Below are 12341 nucleotides of genomic sequence, written 5' to 3'. Positions count from 1 at the left end.
TGTATAAATGGTGCAACAGTAATAAAATGTAAGAAATTGATTGAAACATCAGGCTTCTGGCAGGTCATTTTATGTCACTCTTTTTCAATTGAGGTCAAGTTGACAATTATATTTATATTTAGTCATTTAGCAGACGCGCTGAGCGGTAAGGGAGTCAGGCTATTAATCAGAAGGTTGTTGGTTTGATTCCCGGCTGTGCAAAATTACGTTGGGTCGTTGGGCAAGGCACTTCACCCTACTTGCCTCGGGGAGAATGTCCCTGTACTTACTGTAAGTCGCTCTGGATGAGAGCATCTGCTAAATGTAAATGTAAATGGGAGAGGGAAACGGAAAAGGAAGAAAGGGGAGGAGAGACCAATAGAAGGAGGGAAGATAAAGAGAGAGACAAAAGACATCAAAACATGGAATTGGGGGGGAGAAGGGCAGATGTCATGTGAGTGAGGTAGGTTGGGAATCTCCATACCTGAATAGTCTCTGTAGCTACTGGTCCTCAGCAAGTCTCCACAGCCAAAATCGATGAGCTTGACCTTCAGAGTGTCCGTCTGCACGAGCAGATTCTCGACCAAGTAAATGACTAAATGTAAATAATACTTCTGGAGGCGATGTAGTTCAGTAAACAGCCTCAGCTGGGGCGAGGCACTAGTCCACAATTTCCACAGAGACTGTGCCCTCACTAATGTAGTTACAAGAATACGTTTGAGGAATCTTTTCCTACGTCGATGCGACCCTCTTAAACGGGTTCTGCATGCTCTTTCTCGCTCACATTTTCACAACTCTTCGTGGGGCTGAAACCAAACTTGAAGGGGCTGAATTTTAGTCACATTGGTAACCGACTCACATTTTGTACGATGCACTCTTGAGTCTTCAGTGTTGTATTTACACGGGGGGAAGGGACAGGGCCTTGGCTGGGGAAAGTATTTTTGGGGGCGTTTTATTCAACTTACATAAGAGCCTGGCTCGTCTTCGATACTACTCACATCAACTCTACAGTGCTTTGTCCCCACCAAGCCTTACACCGACTTACTCTTAACAAGTTAAGTGTGAAGTCTGGGGTGAATCTGGAGTCAGATGGCTGAGCGGTTAGGGAATCGGGCTATTCCTCAGAAGGGTGCCAGTTCGATTCCCGGCTGTGCCAAATGACGTTGTGTCTTCGGGCAAGGCACTTCACCCTACTTGCCTCGGGGGGAATGTCCCTGTACTTACTGTAAGTCGCTCTGGATAAGAGCGTCTGCTAAATGTAAGTGTAATTATGCAGTGTTTATCACTTGCACTCTTACTTGAAAGATTTGTGGCGATGACGTGTTGGCGTTAGCTACCTTCTTAGTCTCTTTGTTTTGTTACCAAGTTCACTCCGAGTCATGTCACGCCACCTCACAGAATTTGAATCCACTTTGAATTATAAGTCAAATGATAGCTAATAGCTTATATTTGGCCACCCCTTACCCTTTTGAACTGTGCTGTGCACCATTTAAATCAGACATTGACAGAGACGTCTTGTCTTTCATCAAACAGCTCTATTTAAGGATTCAATCACTTACAGAACCACCAAGACCTGAGCAAGGCAGATAATTCCCTCTACTTAACAGTGTTCGGGGTCACCCTCTTAGAAACGCTCCACAACAAACAATGTCAAAGCAAAACAAAGCATCACTTGAATTCCAGCATCAGTTTAATGAACCCTTGTTATGAATTCAGTTGCTGTCTCGGCCAGGGGAATTTGAGAGCTCGTAGATTATGATTCAGGCTTCAGGGCACCAGAACGCAGCCAATAATTATTTTTTTTCTTCATATAAAACAACACGATTGGAACACCAATGCAGAATGGCCCTTGTAGTTGGGTCAGATGGTTGAGCGGTTAGGGAATCGGGCTATGGGGAGAATGTCCCTGTACTTACTGTAAGTCACTCTGTATAAGAGAGTGCTAAATGAAGGCATTTATGTTGTGTTTTTTTTTTGGGGGGGGGTCTACAACATTTTACATTTTTAGTCACTTAGCAACCGCTCTGATCCAGAGCGACTTACAGTAAGTACAGGGACATTCTCCCAGAGGCAAGTAGGGTGAAGTGCCTTGCCCAAGGACACAACTTAATTTTGCACTGCTGGGAATCGAACCAGCAACCTTCTGATTTATAGCCCAATTCCCTAACCGCTCAGCCATCTGAACCCTTTCTATACAAGGCTGGGAAGCCTGGATGAGAAAAGTGTCAGTCCTGTGAGGGCTTCAGATGAGAAAATCGACTGTATTTACATTTGACCAGAGGCGTTCTTACTTAGGTCTAGACTTTGTCACGTCTTCTCACTACAGAGATGGATGCTCTGCAGCATCTGAAACGCAACAGTTGAATCAAATCGATCACTCGCAACCATTGACTACATGGATGTACTGTAGGAGTTGACAGTATCACTGGGCATCGTAATCGACATCTAGAAACATGAGGGTGGAGTAAGGCTTGTCCTCAGATTAACAGGTTTCTGTCTCTGAAGACAAGTGACATGTGACTACCACTATCTTCACCCTTGCCTGCCATCCTTCAGGAGACATCTAAACACTTGCCTTCCATCCTTCAGGAGAGATCTACACATCCATCTTATCAATGCCCAAGTACCCCAAACCCCTGATTGGCTGGAGATATTCAAGTTGCAGTTCCTCTGGCGTTAAATAAATCAAGGAAAGTAGAAGCTAAAACTGAGAAAAATAAGTGAGAGTAAAAGGATTGAGCTTGCGTCAGGAAATACTGACCTATTTCTGTGTCTGCCTCTTACTATATGGGAAGGTGGCTAGTATATCAAGGACTTCATCGCATGCCAGTGATTTACATTGTTTCAAAACATATCTTGTTCAGGCCTTTACACACCAAGTCCAGATTCAAAAGAAAACTCATTAAGGCGATTAAAAGAGAAAAAACGATGTAAGTTCTGTGATGTAATTCTGGATCATTTCAGTTGAATGTTTCTTTAAAAGAAGCAGACTATATATTGTCTGCATTCATGAAAATGGGGTTTACGTAAACATGTAAAACGTGTTTGGACGGTATGTCCCCATGAACGTTAGTTGACCTTCTAAGAGGATTTGAACATCAAACATGTTTTTAACAGTGCTGGTTGAGCTGTACGGTGAGTTTGACTGTACAGGAATGTACTGTAGGTCTCACGCTAATCCTAAACTGGTTGCACACACACACACATATTTTGCACCTTATATTCAGTGTGTGTAAGTGACACACCAGACTCAGAAGGTAAGATGTCAACACGTCGGCTTAATTCTTTCTCCACCTGCTTAAATCTCAGCTGTTTGATTGACATTCTTAAGACACATTTACATATTACATTTGCCGATCACTCGTAACGTGTGCAAAAAGATTTGTTCCATTGATCAAAATGACCAGGTTTATCGTCACTGCAAAAACACCCCTGTCCAGGGGCGGTTCTACACGGGGGCCTACATGGGGCCAGTGCCCCTTAAAAAATGTCCCTGGCCCCCCCTGTGGACCCCCTGAGCTGACTGAATAAATAAAAAAACTTCTTCCAGTAGTCATCATAAACCGAGGGAGGGACATTGCAGCCTTTTTTGCCCCAGTAAATAAAAAAGTGATAGAAACATATCAAGGTATTGAGAGAGCTGAGGAGCTGGAAGAGGGAGAGCCAGAGCCATTTGTATGGTTTCAATGTAAAGCAAAACTAAAGTGTTTAATGTTTAAATATCATTTGTTTCCGTTTTTTATGTGCCCCTCTGATTAAACACTGGCCTCCCCTTTGGCCCCCCCCCCAGAAAAATGTGTCTAGAACCGCCACTGCCCCTGTTTGAAATCTTAGCAGACAGCAGGTTTTGACCTTTGCACACAGAACAAGCCTCACGGCAGTAGCTCTTCCAGCATGTGAATGCCATCAAAGACCTCAACGGACGTCAAACACAGATCTCAAAACCATCTGGAGAAACAGGCTATTTTCTCTCCCACTCTCCTTTCTCTTCCTGAGGACCCTGTCAGTCTCTCTCTCTCTCTGTCTCTGTCTCTGTCTCTCTCTCTCTCTCTGTCTGTCTCTCTGTCTCTCTCTCGTTCTTCGTTGAGTTTGTTCCTTTTCTCCCTGAGCTTTGAAGGCAGGGCTGTGAACGTAGTTTCAAAGCAGTCGTGTCATTTAGCTGCCTGACTGTGAGCGGGCCCTTTCTTACGCTCCTCTCTCTCTGTGCTTCAAAGCTCAGCGCAGGCGGAAGGATCAGAGGAGAGAGCCAGACAGAGGCGATGCTCTGTGAAAGATCTGTGAAGGATCCTGACGCATGGAGGATCACACAGGGTACCCCCCCCCCCCCCCCCCCCCCCCCAGCTTCAGGGGGGTACCCCTGCCCCCTCTGGAGGCTGGCTGGAGCTGACCTGCAGAGACCTCACACCACTCTCAGACATACACTCAACACTTCAATTGGGGTGAGCGAGTTCGCCCCGTGACGTCGGATCCATCTGAACACAAATCCTCACACATACTCCTCCGGGCCGGTTGTGAGAGGGTGTTGCTATAGCGATGTGGTGATGATGAGTTGTCTTGATAGGCTGTCACTGTGAGGCAGAGCTCAGAGGAGGAGAAATTCTCTCTAAACATCCACACTGGCATTGAGATTCCTGAAGGATCGGCGCGACTGGAGAGAGACTTTATACAAACACCAGGACAGCACAGTGTTGATGGGTGTGTAGTGGTCATATAAATGTTTAAAAACAACGGTCATAGTGTGAAATCTAAACTGGTGTTTTTTTTCCCTATAGCCATTTTAGTGCAAGTAGGTTTGTTCAATAGCTAGTAGCCATGTAAACATGTACACAATATCCACATCTATATACAATGAGACATTTTTTGCTCTGGGGATCTAGTAACTGACATTAAAGCGATATTAAAACAATTTTTAGTATCAACCTGCGAAGCGTTGAGTGGTGCACTACAGAGATGGGGTAAAAAAGGGCAATAAAACCATAGACAAGGTGGACCTGGACGCAAATTAAATGTGTTTTTGAAAAATCGCTTAATTATGGTTGGCATTGCCGTTCTATGAATATGTGGTTCTTTCGTTGATTCCCCTCAGTGGCATTCAGTTTCAATCCGAAATGCCAAGTCACTCCAGAAACAGTAGCAGTGACTGAAAATAACTTGGATACCTGCTTTGATGTCAAACACATAACATCCCCATTGAGAAATCAGATGAAATTACATGAAAACCTGAGCAACGGCCCACAGTCTCATATCCACACCTCATTGGTCCGAGAGCTTCCTGGAACGCCGCGATTGGCTGTATAGGTAGCCACCGTGCAGATTCTCGCCTAGCAACAGGCACCAGTGCAGCCACTGCAAAGCTCCACCCACTGACTGGGGGTGCAGCTGAGAGATCAGGCGGAAAGGGAGTGCAAGCATGTGGAGACAAGACGGAGAGAGAGAGAGAAGGGAGGGGGGGGTTGGGGGAAGGGGTGTGTGTGGAGGGGGGGGGGGGGGGGTTAGGGAGTGGAGGGGTGTGTGGGGGGGAGGGGGGTACATATATAGACACATCCCACACACTCATACACACACACACACCACATATGAAGAACATGCCCTTCCTGTCATAAACACATGGTACACGCCAGCTCTTTTCACATGTTTCAGCACACGCGTCTTACATGCTAGTCAACAGACAGACTGACGTGTAGACAAGCGTGTGCTTTAGACCAGATCTAATGGCCTGGGGAATCAGCACATAGACTATCAACTCAGATTCAGTCGATGTGTACACATCATTGATTTGTGGTCAGTCGCCACTATAAAGGGTGCAACATTGACGGAATTCAGAGATGCATTAGTGTTGTCCAGAGCGATTGTATTGTTCAGGCACAAAGTGTGTCCAGAGAAATATATGTTGAAATGAAAATCTTGTGGAGGGCCTGAAACAATATGTTACTGACATGACGCAAGGTTGACTGTTAGGTGACAGGACGACAACTGCTCTGTTACACCCGCGAGCCCACTCAACTGGAGTCAGGTGGCTGAGCGGGTAGGGAATTGGGCTAGTAATCCGAAGGTCGCTGGTTCGATTCCAAGCCGTGCATAATCACGTTGTGTCCTTGGGCAAGGCACTTCACCCTACTTCCCTTGGGGGGAATGTCCCTGACTTACTGTAAGTCGCTCTGGATAAGAGCGTCTGCTAAATGACTTAATGTAAGGTAATGTAAATGTCTACCTTGCAAACAACCTTTCCACTGCCAGTCAGGCCAGGCTTGAGGAGGAGTCACTGTGAATAAACGTCCGTCTTTACAAACCTGTCTGGTGAAATTGAGGTGATGGGAAACGGAACACAAATAGAGAGGGTCAAAACACTGACGTGTTTTATGTCAACATGCTTTAGACCCTACTTGGTCTGTCCACTTGGAATGCCTCCTTAGGTGAACGCTGAATATTTGAACGCTGATCTGAACAACTGTGTTCTTCTGTTAAGGTATTACAGTAAAGTAGAACACACAGAATATCCAGTGAGGTAGAGTCATAACAAAACAGCTTATTAGAATGCTGGAGAGCTCCAATAGAAAAGTGTTCTGAACACTTGTCATTGTGGCTGACAGTGTCGTGGGCCTGAAATGACAGGAGAAGTAGCCATGTGGATGATTATGACCACCTGATTTCTCAGATGTTTTTTCCACAGGGTAGTCTAGTACCATACCACCACCAGAACTGAGAAGAACTCCGAAAATCAGGGTCCGGTTCTGGGGTTTTCATTGGCAGGCAGGACTTCTCGTGAATTGTTCCAAACCGTCTTTGTGATCAACTGTTACGCTTTAGGCGTTTAGCCTATTATCTACCGCTCCTGCTGGTGTGGGTGGTAGAATCCAGGGTGGAAATGATCCAGTATTGATGGAGGAGGAACAGTGCTGGGAGAGAGGTAGGTCAGGGGTGAAGTCAATGTAGCGCTATGAAGAAGAAGGAAAATAAATCAATTGTCTCCTGTGGTTTTCTTCTAATTATCAATGAGTTTCAACATGGGAGGAAGAAAAATGCTAATCATTCCATCAGCAAACGAAACAACATTGTGTGAAGATAAAAACATATTTGTTGTAATTATTCAAGCTGTGTTGTTCTGGAAATCTGGCAAACCTAAAGTCCTTTCACTTAAAAATATGCATATCTCGAACCAACCAATTTAGGTTACAGAGATCATGACAGACAAACTAAATACAATATTAGCCGCCTTGTTTGTGCAGACAGGGTAAAAGTTTGCCAAACTGATCGCATTGCATCTGTACATACTCTAAGCACTTAACATATTTATAACTTTCATAACAATTTAGCCCTGCAGGTATCTTACCAGCTGATTCTCTTAATATTCAGTGTTTACTCTGTGGATTGAAAGGTTGTTGACTGCCTAGACGACATTTAGACCAGTACAATGCATCGGAAATGCAAACGAGGGGAGCATAAGAAATCACCAGCATGATAACGAGTCAGGTTTATTAAACCACTCCCTCACTGATAATTATGTTTACTGACTGTGTTTTGATTGACACACAGCATTGTTCCTTTATGACAATAAAGTATTTATTCAGGAGACGCTTTTAATCTTTTTAAAAGTGCCGAACAATACACAGAGGAAGTTGAATCTGCGATCTCTTGATCTTTGGTCAGATGCTCTGACCATTGAGCTACATCAATCCATCCTTTTCATAACCCTGATGGACCTCTCCAGTACATTTAGATTTAGTCATTTAGCAGACACTCCTATCCAGAGCGACTTACAGTAAGTACAGGGACATTCTCCCCGGGGCAAGTAGGGTGAAGTGTCTTGCCCAAGGACAGAACGTCATGTGTACTGGCCGGGAATCGAACTAGCAACCTTCAGATTGCTAGCCCAATGCTCTACCCGCTCAGCCACCTGACTCCCTCCCTCTTTTGATCTTTAGTCAGATGCTCTGACCATTGAGCTACATCAATCCATCCTTTTCATAACCCTGATGGACCTCTCCAGTACAGGACTTGGTCTCCTTCTCTTTCGCTACGTCAAACTGAAAGTGGACCGTCACACGTTCATGACATGTATCTTCCATTGGTGGACTGTCACACGTTGATCAGAATCAGAATGGGATTTATTTGCCATGAAAGTTTGCACAGACAAGGAATTAACTTTGGCGGGAAGGTGCATACAATAAACATATAGATAGCGTGTATCTGCTGTTATGTGGAGATATAGGACTGTGCTCATGTCTTGATATAACTTTGGTTTTTGTGATATTATAACGTTCTTTGAGTTTTTTAATGGTGAGTCTGTCAAAACTGTATTTACCAGACCCTTCTCAGTCTTCCACACCCGTGTAATTTCATTCCAGTAGTGCTTGTCCTTGTGTAGATAACACTGACATTAACACCAAAGCCATTATGAAAACTCATTCGTCAACTCTGCCACATGGACATTCTGCATTTTGCAAACAAGAAAAATTGACTGCAGTTTACACTAAGTTAGTAGTTAGCTGATGCTTTCTGTCAATGTTGAACAGAGATGACAAAAGTATACAGATCCTTCTCTCAAGTAGAAGTACAGACACTCATGTTTAAAAAGACTCTGGTAAAGGTTTAAGTTCTGACTACACTTTTTCACTCAAGTTAAAGTTAAGAAGTATGGGCACTGACATATACTTAAGTAAAAAGTAGTCATTACTACTACCTGTTTTATTGTTTTAATAAAAAAAATCCTTTAATTTTATGTAGAAAGTACAAATATCTGTGTAAAAAATTTAAGGAGTGAAAGTAAAAAGTGGTCAAAAAAATTGTGAAGTAAAGTATTGATACCAGACACTTCTACTCAAGTACTTCCCATCTCCAGACACATGATCTACCTAAGTACTTCCCATCTCTGATGCTGGGCGTCATCATCGTTGGGTATGAATTAATAGGGAGGGTCTTCGTCTTATAACAGCAGTGCATCGCAGTTCATTGTAATCAAGATGGCAGACTGCAGGAGGAGGCCTGACATCAGTTGTTCAGAATGTGGTACTCACTCCTCCATTAAGTGGCATGTACGTTTTTTGTTTTTGTTTTTCCTCTTCTTTTGTGTCCAATTGTTACTTCCTCTACAGTGGGGGGGCCTGTGTTCAAGTAGTAGGATTAACCTAGAGAAATTGTGGGGAGAGAAAAAGGGAGCGAGAGAGCGAGAGAGAGAGAGATAGATAGAGATAGAGAGCCAGAGCCAGAGAAAGGAGAGAGAGAGACAGAGAGACAGACACAGAGAGAGAGAGAGAGAGAGAGAGAGAGAGAGAGAGAGAGAGAGAGAGAGAGACAGAAAGAGAGAGAGAGAAAGGTTGGGGGGGAGGTAGCAGAATTGCAGCCTGGATTGTTATAATTTACATTTCAGAGCTGTCTCTTCCCAAAAGTAGCGCAGCCACCTGCTTCGGCCGGCACAGAACCTCTTTAGCTCGTCTCTTGGGGGAGCTGCTGCGTTTCATTGGCTCGCGGGATCACCATGACAACCACATTCCTGCTAACTGCCATTGTGCTCCACCTTCACCGCTCCGTGGAGACGCGCTGATCCATCCACACACAGAGACACTGAGATGAAGGGGGGAGAATCTCCGAATTTCCGATATATGCGCTGCACCTATATCTATACCGGGAAGGGAGACAAATGTGTTTTTTTGACAGCTTTATGGAATCTGTGAGTCAAATGGTGGGAAGTGAATAGCCGCCGGCCTCCCGATGTGTGACAGACATAAAGTGAACGGAGCTCGGGGAGGTCTGTGAGTTTCATTGATCGCATCTCCCACGTGTGAAGCAGACACTTCAAAGCAGCGACGCTGTCTTTATTTAGACCGATGAGGACGCTTGCTCTTTCTAACTCTCTCATATGCTCTCTGATTCTCTCTCTGTCTCAATCTCTCTTTCTGTCTACATTTTTCTCTCCATCTCTTTCTCTCCATGTTTATCTTGCTCTGTAGAGATCTATCCTCCATCCACCTTAACCTCCCATCACTCTTCAGATATGGAAATATATCATTTTGTAAGACTGGGGTTTAAGTCCACAATATAAGCTTCCAAATGCTCCTGATTTCCATACAGCATTCACACCGCCATTTAAAGTAGTTCCTGTCTCTTTCCTGTCTCATTCTGTCAGTGTATTTTCATTCAACCCAGGCTTCAGACCTGGGCAGATAGAGAAACCTGAGCTCTGAATGCTTTGAATACTCTCAATTTGTCTGAGTTTGCAAATCTTCTTTTTTGAATGAGGTAGCGACACATTTCTTCACTTCTCTTTCTTCCACTCTCTCTCTCTCTGTTTCTCTCTCTCTGTTTCTCTCTGTCTCTCTCTGTTTCTCTCTGTCTCTCTCTGTTTCTCACTGTCTCTCTCTCTCTGTCTCTCTCTGTCTTCCTCTCTCTCTCTCTCTCTCTCTCTACAGTCCTTCTACACATCAACTCTTCCTTTTGCAATCTCCACAGACTCGCTGGAAAGCACAACCATCAAAACCTCTTTTTAAAGAGAGCGCATACATTTGGGCTAGTTTGTTCGGCTCAACAAGCTCCAGTTTGTCTCCCGCTAAGAGCCAATCGGTAGACTCTGTCATGGCTGGCCAGAAATGACCCAGAGGAGAGAGTCTAGGAAAATGGAGTTGTGCTAAAACGTGTTTGTCAGCTCATGAAGCCAATCTGCAGCCCAGACCTTCTCAAGCTTTCTCAACCTCCTCAAGCTTTGCTCACCGTGATTTAGGTTAGGATTACTATCGATTTTTTATTATTTTTTTCTTTCATGCAACTATTGACTATCTATTACAGTAAATAGAGAGATCATGATTGCAAGTATTCACACACAAAGCTACAAATCAGTCCTTGCCAATGGATGCTCTACTGAAGACAGGCTTTTTGTAGTTTCAAAGAGGCTACTGCTTTCAGACACCCAGAAGGGAGCTATTTGACCAGGTCTCCAAGGTTTTTTCATTAAAAAAACTTTTGGCCAGTAAACCTGGCCAGGGAGATTTCAAACCAACTGTAGCAAACCCAGTAGCCCTCACCCACTTAGTCATGGGATGTCAGACTAAAAGCCACAGCATGTTACAATCCATCTATATCCACTCAATTAATTAAAATAGATCTCATCATAGTGCTTTCCCTTGAAGCTGTGTGGTCTGATGAAGCTAAGCTGAATGAGGGGCATGCGAGGCAGAGGCAACACACGTGTCACTTCCTGTCAGGGGTGAGTGAGAAGGGGGGCTGACGGTTGAGACTGATCTGGGGATTAGGTCTCCTGCTAGGCTTGTGCTCCCCTCTGCCGACAGACCGCCCACAGGTCTGTCCTTCCCCATGGGCTGTTGCTGCTGTCTGTCAAAGTGTGTGTGTGTGTGTGTGTTTGTGTGTGTGTTTGTGTTTGTGAGTGTGTGTGTGTTTGTTTGTGCGTACGTGTGTGTGTGTGTGTGTACGTGTGTGTGTGTGTGTGTAATGTTTGTGTGCATCTGAAGTGTTTGTGTTTCATGTACGGCCCTCCATCAGAAGTGAGCCAGTCAGGCAGCCAACCAGCCAGACAGACAAGCAGGCGGGCAGGCAGCCAGCCAGACAGACAGACAGACAAGCAGGCAGGTGGGCAGGCAGACAAGCAGGCAGGCGGGCAGGCAGGCAGTCATCCAGACACACAAATAGCCACACAGACAGAGGACCAGACAGAAAGCAAGCAAGCAAAAAACAACAACAACATCATTTAAACTATTTTATAGACGAATTGGACCACCAGAATAGTGCTACTACGCCATTGCTGACTCATTAATTACATCCAAATGACATTAAGGACTCAATGTGACGCCTGATGGTTGTAATGTGTCATAAAAACCTCTAACCAGTCTGTGCTTGCTTAGAGGAGCCCCTGCTGGTGTACCAGGACTGAAAAACTGGAAGTGATCGTCCAATCAGTAATTACTGCTGTATATTTTTTTACGGGGAAAATCAATACCTGGTTAAAATAACGTCTGAAGGTGTATAAGGTATAAGGTGTGTCTGAGAGAGAACAAGATGCCTGGGAAGATTTGAGATGAGCTGATGCTCAACTTACGATGCTGGCCAGTAGCCAGTGGCCTCTGATCGTTGCCAATTTGATTGTGACCATAGGGAGCTCCATCGATGCAACATAAGCATGTTTCTTTCAGCTACACTGAGGAGAACAGCTTGAAGAAAAAATTCCAGATTTATTGCCTGCCGCAACACCGAGATTATGAAAAAGTGCATCCTTAGAAAGCCTCTTGGCTCATTTCTTGCTTGCATGGAATCAAAATTGTGTTTTTACTTAGATGCACTTAATTGTTCCACGTTTGCCTTTGCACGCTTTAGAACTCCTTTGAAGATATCCTGTGATGTCCACCTCCTTTTGAAAT

Source organism: Hypomesus transpacificus, chromosome 10 (assembly GCF_021917145.1).
Source record: "Hypomesus transpacificus isolate Combined female chromosome 10, fHypTra1, whole genome shotgun sequence".
Classification (NCBI taxonomy): domain Eukaryota; kingdom Metazoa; phylum Chordata; class Actinopteri; order Osmeriformes; family Osmeridae; genus Hypomesus; species Hypomesus transpacificus.
Note: the sequence above shows the minus strand (reverse complement) of the source record.